Genomic DNA, 7,553 nt, shown 5'->3' on the forward strand with positions numbered 1-7,553 from the left:
TATAAACTCTGAAGTATCATGGCATTGAAGGAAAAATCACAACCTTGTCAGCATTTAAATATATTATGACCAATCTCTTGCGATGTTCCTTACTAGACCTTCCTGTTTGGAGGAATTCTGTGTACAGTGGCTAAACCCGATACTGATGAGAGAGAAAGTAATTCCCCTACAAGAGAATGTGCCCTGTGAAGCATCTAAAAGGGATGAAACCAAGGAAAGCGAGCCTTCGAGCCTCTGAAGTTTCAGCTTGAGTAAACATGTAGAAAGTAAAAACTCTTCTTTTAAATCTGCTGAGCGTTAAAAGCTGAGCTGTGACTTGCAGGAGAAGTGTGCTCCTGTGAGACTTCTCTTCCTTGTTCTTCTCCCTTCAGGTAGAAATACTGTGAGAAACATTTTCAGAAGTTAAGCCCAAAAAGCAGCGTTCCAGTATGAAAAATGTTTATGCAGAGCATCGATTTGCTTCAATATACATGTTGTGCCTGTGAACAGCTGCTTCTACATACATCATCACAAAATATCAAACCACGGCAGAAAACAAAAAAAGGAATACATCTTTTACTAAGCATGAATGATACTTATAGTTCTGCTTCATGAGGAGCAGGTTAGCTGATACTCAAAATAAAAATAACGATAATGAGAAGCATAACCAAGATTGTCTTTTAGTCTATAAAAACTCCTACAAATAAAGAGCTCTAACAAGTTAAACCAATTGAGTCTTGGATCTCAGGCCCAAGAAAAACCTTCAGCCTAATGAAGAAGATGATGGAAAAAGAAAAGGTAGTGGCTCAGTGCCACAGTACACAGCAGAGGCATTAGCTGAAAGAGGCAATTTCTGATTGAAAGCATGTAATCTAGAAATGATTGAGAAGCAAAAAAAAAAAAAAAATTACCACCATCTTCTTTTCATTATCATTTCCCAGAGCAGACATGTGCCTTTAGATGTGCGAACAAATATTCTCAGTTCTGGAATTTAAAATACCTTCAAGTTGGGAACAAAGTAGAGATTCGCTCATCTTCCACCCAAAGAGACATAATTCGTCTTTGCTCTGAATGGGCAACGGTGCTCCATTTACAGTCTTGTGATACTACATTGCATAAAGTCTCCACATCCTATTTTGAGATTAGAACTATCTTTAGGATTATTTTGTAAAAATTCCTTGGATAGAATTAAGCAGTATCAGTGCATTTGTATCTTAGACAAGTTGGTGAGTGAGCCAACTAGGGAAGGGGCCCCACTGGACCTGTTGTTTGCAAACAGAGAAGGACTTGTGGGTGATGTGATGGCTGAAGGCTGTCTTGGGCACAGTGATCACAAAATTTTAAGAGTTTTTGATTCTTGGAGAAGTAAGGAGGGGGGGTCAGCAGAACTGCTACCTTGGACTTCCAGAGGGCAGACTTCAGCCTGTTCAGGACACTGGTTGACAGAGTCCCTTGGGAGGCAGTCCTGAAGGGCAAAGGAGTCCCGGAAGGCTGGACATTCTTCAAGAAGGAAATCTTCAAAGCCCAGGAGCAGGCTGTCCCTATGTGCCAAAAGATGAGCCAACAGGGAAGACCGGCCTGGCTGAACAGAGAGCTTTGGCTGGAGCTCAGGAATAAAAGAAGAGTTTATGACCTTTGGAAGAAGGGGCAGGCAACTCAGGAGGACTATAAGGATGTTGTGAGGTTATGCAGGGAGATAATTAGAAGGGCCAAAGCCCAAATGGAACTTAATCTGGCTACTGTGGTAAAAGACAATAAAAAATGTTTCTATAAATACATTAGCAACAAAAGGAGGGCTAAGGAGAATCTCCATCCTTTATTGGATGCAGGGGAAAACATAGTGAGGCTGAGGAAAAGGCTGAGGGACTTAATGCCTTCTTTGCCTCAGTCTTTAATAGTCAGACCAGTTGTTCTCAGGGTACCCAGGCCCCTGAGCTGGAAGACAGGGACAGGGAGCAGAATGAAGCCCCCATAATCCAAGGGGAAATGATTAGTGACCTGCTACACCACCTAGACACACACGGTCTATGGGGCTGCATGGGACTCGCCGGAGGGTACTGAGGGAGCTGGTGGAGGTGCTGACTGAGCCACTTTCCATCATCTATCAGCAGTCCTGGCTAACCGGGGAGGTCCCAGTTGACTGGAGGTTAGCAAATGTGATGCCCATCTACAAGAAGGGCTGGAAGGAGGATCTGGGGAATTACAGGCCTGTCAGCGTGACCTTGGTGCCACGGAATGTTATGGAGCAGATCATCCTGAGTGCCATTGTGCGGCATGTATAGGACAACCAGGGGATCAGGCCCAGTCAGCATGGGTTTATGAAAGGCAGGTCCTGCTTGACTAACCTCATCTCCTTCTACGACAAGGTGACCCACTTAGTGGATGAGGGAAAGGCTGTGGATGTTGTCTGCCTGGACTTTAGTAAAGCCTTTGACACCGTTTCCCACAACATTCTCCTGGAGAAACTGGCTGCTCATGGCTTGGACAGGCGTACTCTTTGCTGGGTAAAAAACTGGCTGCATGGCTAGGCCTAAGGAGTTGTGGCAAATGGAGTCAAATCCAGTTGGCAGCCGGTCACAAGTGGTGTTCCCCAGGGCTCAGTACTGGGGCCGGTTCTGTTTAATATCTTTATTAGTGATCTGGACAAGGGGATTGACTGTACCCTCAGTAAGTTTGCAGATGACACCAAGTTGGGTGGGAGCGTTGATCTGCTGGAGGGTAGGAAGGCCCTACAGAGGGACCTGGACAGGCTGGATCCATGGGCTGAGGCCAACTGTATGAGGTTCAACAAGGCTCAGTGCCGGGTCCTGCACTTGGGTCACAACAACCCCATGCAACACTACAGGCTGGGGAAGGAGTGGCTGGAGAGCTGCCTGGTGGAAAAGGACCTGGAGATGTTGGTTGACAGCTGGCTGAATATGAGCCAGCAGTGTGCCCAGGTGGACAAGAAAGCCAATAGCATCCTGGCTCATGTCAGGAATAGTGTGGCCAGCAGGACCAGGGAGGTGATAGAGCCCCTGTATCGGCACCGGTGAGGCCACACCTCAAATACTGTGTTCAGTTTTGGGCCCCTCACTACAAGAAGGACATCGAGGTGCTGGAGCGTGTCCAAAGAAGGGCAATGAAGTTGGTGAAGGGTCTAGAGCTCAAGTCTTATGAGGAGCAGCTGAGGGAGCTGGGGTTGTTTAATCTGGAGAAGAGGACGCTCAGGGGAGACCTTATTGCTCTCTACAACTACGTGAAAGGAGGTCGTAGCAAGGTGGGGGTCGGTCTCTTCTCCCAAGTAACAAGTGATAGGACTAGAGGAAAAGGCCTCAAGTTGCACCAGGGGAGCTTTAGATTGGATATTAGGAAAAATTTCTTCACTGAAAGGGTAGTCAGGCACTGGACCAGGCTGCCCAGGGAAGTGGTGGAGTCCCCATCCCTGGAGGTATTTAAAAGATGGGTAGATGTGGTGCTTAGGGACACGGTTTAATGGTGGACTAACACCAGGTTAATGGCTGGACTCAATGATGTTAAGGGTCTTCTCCAATCTAAATGATTCTATGATTCGCAGTTTATTTAACATGCCTTTTCTTTATAAAGACAGAACTTCCTGATTGTTAACCCTGCTTATAAAAAGTCAGGCAACAAGGCCCAGTGTTTTTCAAGCAAAAATACACAGAGATTTCAAATGGGATCTCTGTGCAGAGCAGTGCACCTGAATAAGAAAACCGTTTCTGGGAAGGAGGAATCAGACATAGAAGCCAATAATGCCTCTGCTGGTCTAGTGAATCTGAGGGATTTGTACATTCAACCAAGGAAACAAACCAAGCCCTGCCATCCAATACCATGCCCAGAAGGGATACCTTTTAACCAGATTAAAATAATTTTGCAAACACTGCAATGAATGGGAGTACTTGACCACTTACTAAAACCATTATCTAGTAAGAAAATCCATCACAATAGGTTATTGCATTCTGAAACACCATGCCATCAATGCCAGCATCTTTAGACATAAGAATATGAGCTGCCATCTAGCAGGTGCCATCTGGAACCCTGGGAATCAATATCCAGCTCTCTCACCACGTTAATAAATCCCACAGCACTTTACAAGGAAGAAAGGCACCATTCCTGCTTGCATGGGGGTGGATCAATTGCAGGCTCTTTCTCTGGGACAAGAAAGGCACCATTCCTGCTTGCATGGGGGTGGATCAATTGCAGGCTCTTTCTCTGGGACAAGTGCTTCAATTTTGCTTGGCATAATTTTTATTTTTTTTTTTTTAGTTTAAACCATTTATCACTTATTTGAAATGAGAGCCCTGAGTACTTTGGTAGGAGTCCCAGAAAGGGGTTTTGGGAGATGGAAGTTTTCCATTTGAACTTCAAAAGAATCTGATGTCACCCAAGCTGAGGGCTGGGATTGTCCCAACACGAAGGAGCAGGAGCGAAGCTCAAAGCTTCTGCAGCTCTTTCCAGGTACCGCTGAGATGAAGGTACCACCACACACTTCTACCTCAGCTGCTGCACACCCTCTCAAGCGTGGTCACAACTAAAGGCTGGGAGAACAACAAAACACTATCAGGCAGAAACTGCCCATGAACAGTATACACCTGAGACAGATAAACCCCACAACAGCTAGTCTGCATATTCGCTCTGCAAAACAAAGCACAACTCCTTGAGCTAGTGGAGACAGAGCTTCATAAATCAAGAGAAAAACGTGGCTCCATTTGACCCTGCAACATTTTGGTCCAGGAACCATACAGCCATATTTCCGCAGTATTGCACTTCAGCTTGTAAGGTGCGGTAAGTCTGTGCAGCAAGAATCTTCATTTTGGGGGAGGCACCTCAGAAACAAATTTGGGGGCAGCTGGCTTGGCGGCTAGTCCAGGTTTAGAGGCCTCTGTCAGCAGAGTAGATGTGTCTTAACATAAGCAGCTAAATTCAGTTGAATAAAAGGTGACATTTTGAGAAGAAATTCCAAACAGAAAGAGGAGGACAGCAACAGTAAGGAAAACGCTCAGGATGTTGGAGAAAGCTCTTGGAACAGGAAAGGAGGACAATCTCTTACAGTGCAAGAGCCTAATTTAGGCAAGATAAATAATAATTTGCAGTTAAAGAAAAAAAATGTACTAGTTACATTTGAAATTATGGCAACATACGTTGAGTCCCAAATGTACTATAATCCATTGTTAAGAAACTGTCAAGCAGTTTTAGAGAGAACTGGACCATAAATCTAGAATTACCACAAACCATGCAGAATTCGTTTGTGCTGAACTAGTAACATTCACTTGCAATGCCGATAGCTTTTTTTGCAGGTACTATCTGGTTTATTCCATTTAACAGCAATTGCTCTTTAATTAATTTGCAATTAATTCAATACTAATGAACAAATCAGGAGTTTTTAAAAAAGCAAAATGTATTATTCTTTCCTAGCAAAGAAGTAAGAACCAGGCTGCGAGAGGACGATGTCATAACTGATCACGATTTGAATTTTGCGCAAGCCAACGCTCCCTGCTTACATTTAACTCGAGTATTTTCTTCAGCCAGGGTCAGAAGCAGTACTGGAGCAAGCACATCCAGGGTTTTATTTTGTTTTGTTTTGTTTTTCCAGGACAGCAGCATCACCACAGAGTGATCATGAAACAACAGCCTGAAACCTATTTGTTTTGGTATAAGAAAGGACAATAACCAGAAACCTCTGCACAACTCACTAACTACAGAAGATATCTCATTTATTTAATCAGTTAATTTTAAATTAATAACATTTGTTAACTTTTTGCATATGTATGCAGCACATTCAGCATAGTTTTACAGAACTCGTAATTTTGAAGTGTTGCATTTCATTACTATCAAAATGCAATTTGACACAAAGTAAGGAGGGAAAAAAAAAAAAAGAAACAAATACCAGTCAGCATTTCTACCACCATAATGTAAAAAATTAGAAATCTAAATAATTGTCTAACAAGCTGTAAAGTTGTTTAAATGTGAATACAGTGCACTTTTACGGATAGTTAGAAGGAAGAACCAAATGTAATGTAAAAGCTGCAAATCTATATTTTAAGGGTTATAAATTGAGGAGAATCAACCTTTCAACATAAATCTCTGTCTACCACTTACAGTAACCGATAATTTACATCAACTGTTTAACCTGTATTGCTTCCCATCAGCAACTTCATATAAACTTGATATCCACACCTGAAACAAAGTACAGAAACTACAAAGTTTCAGACAGTAAAACACAAACTGTAGAATAAGTTTTAAGACTCTTTAAAAAGCAGTCCATACTGAAGAAGCAGGCAGGAGAATGCGAGCTGCTCTGGAATTCTTGTTTAGCCAGTGCATTTCTCAAGCTACTGGGTAAAGAAGCAAGGATTTCAGAATCCTATATACTAGGTGTATAAATATTCCTATTACAGGCCTCAAAGAATTAAGCCATTGCTGTGGTTTAACCCAGCAGGCAGCTGAACACCACACAGCCGTTCGCTCACACACACCCCCAGCGGGATAGGGGAGAGAATCAGAAAAAAGGTAAAACTCATTGGTTGAGATAAAGACAATTTAATAGGACAGAAAAGGAAGGGAAAATAATAATAATGATAAAAACATACAAAACAAGCGATGCACAATGCAATTGCTCACCACCCGCTGACCGATGCCCAGCCAGTTCCTGAGCAGCGGCTGTACCCCCCCGCCCCGGCCAACTCCCCCCAGTTTTTTGTCCAGCATGACATCATATGGTATGGAATATCCCTTTGGCCAGCTGGGGTCAGCTGTCCTGCCTCCCAGCTTCTTGTGCACTGCCAGCCTCCTCGCTGACAGGGCAGTACGAGAAGCTTAAAAATCCTTGACTTAGTGTACGCACTGCTCAGCAACAACTAAATCATCAGTGTGTTATCAACATTATTCTCATGCTAAATCAAAAACACAGTACAATACCAGCTACTGGGAAGAAAATCAACTCTGTCCCAGCCGAAACCAGGACAGCCATGAACTCTGTAGAAGACTTACACATATGACAAATTCAGGGTCGTTTGCTTAAGGAAAAGGCAAGAGAAGCTAGCTAGGCTCTGAAATTATCATTACTTTGGTACAAGGGAACCCCCATGGTAACAGAGATACCAGATTTTTCCTAGAGCCACAAAGAGACGGTGACTGAATTCTGCCCAAACCCAGTAATAAAAAATCTTGACAACACAAAGCAGTTACACATAAAAAGGTAATTTAGCATCAGTTTAGCCACCCATGTTTAACTGTATTTAAATGTTTTACCACGGCAAGTTTTGATTCACAATGTAAATGGCTTTTGAAACTACGTGCGGACAAATAGTTATAGTAATGATTTGTGAAACAGTATCAAAAGAACATCAAGCACAGACTAAATTCGTTCATTTGCTCCTCAGCACACCATATGAAGGCTTCCAGGAATACCCATCTTTTTTTAACCTTCTAAGAAAACAGAGCTGGACAATCTTAACTGTCTCACCTAGGACACTGACAGTAGCGTATTATAGAATTTTTTTCTTTTTTAGTCAAAACTTTAAATTAAGGGGAAATTCTGAAACAAGCTTGGCTATTGACAAATGGAGAGGCAC

Source organism: Nipponia nippon, unplaced genomic scaffold, assembly GCF_047370975.1.
Source record: "Nipponia nippon isolate SJK-2023a ecotype South Korea unplaced genomic scaffold, ASM4737097v1 scaffold_1, whole genome shotgun sequence".
Classification (NCBI taxonomy): Eukaryota; Metazoa; Chordata; class Aves; order Pelecaniformes; family Threskiornithidae; genus Nipponia; species Nipponia nippon.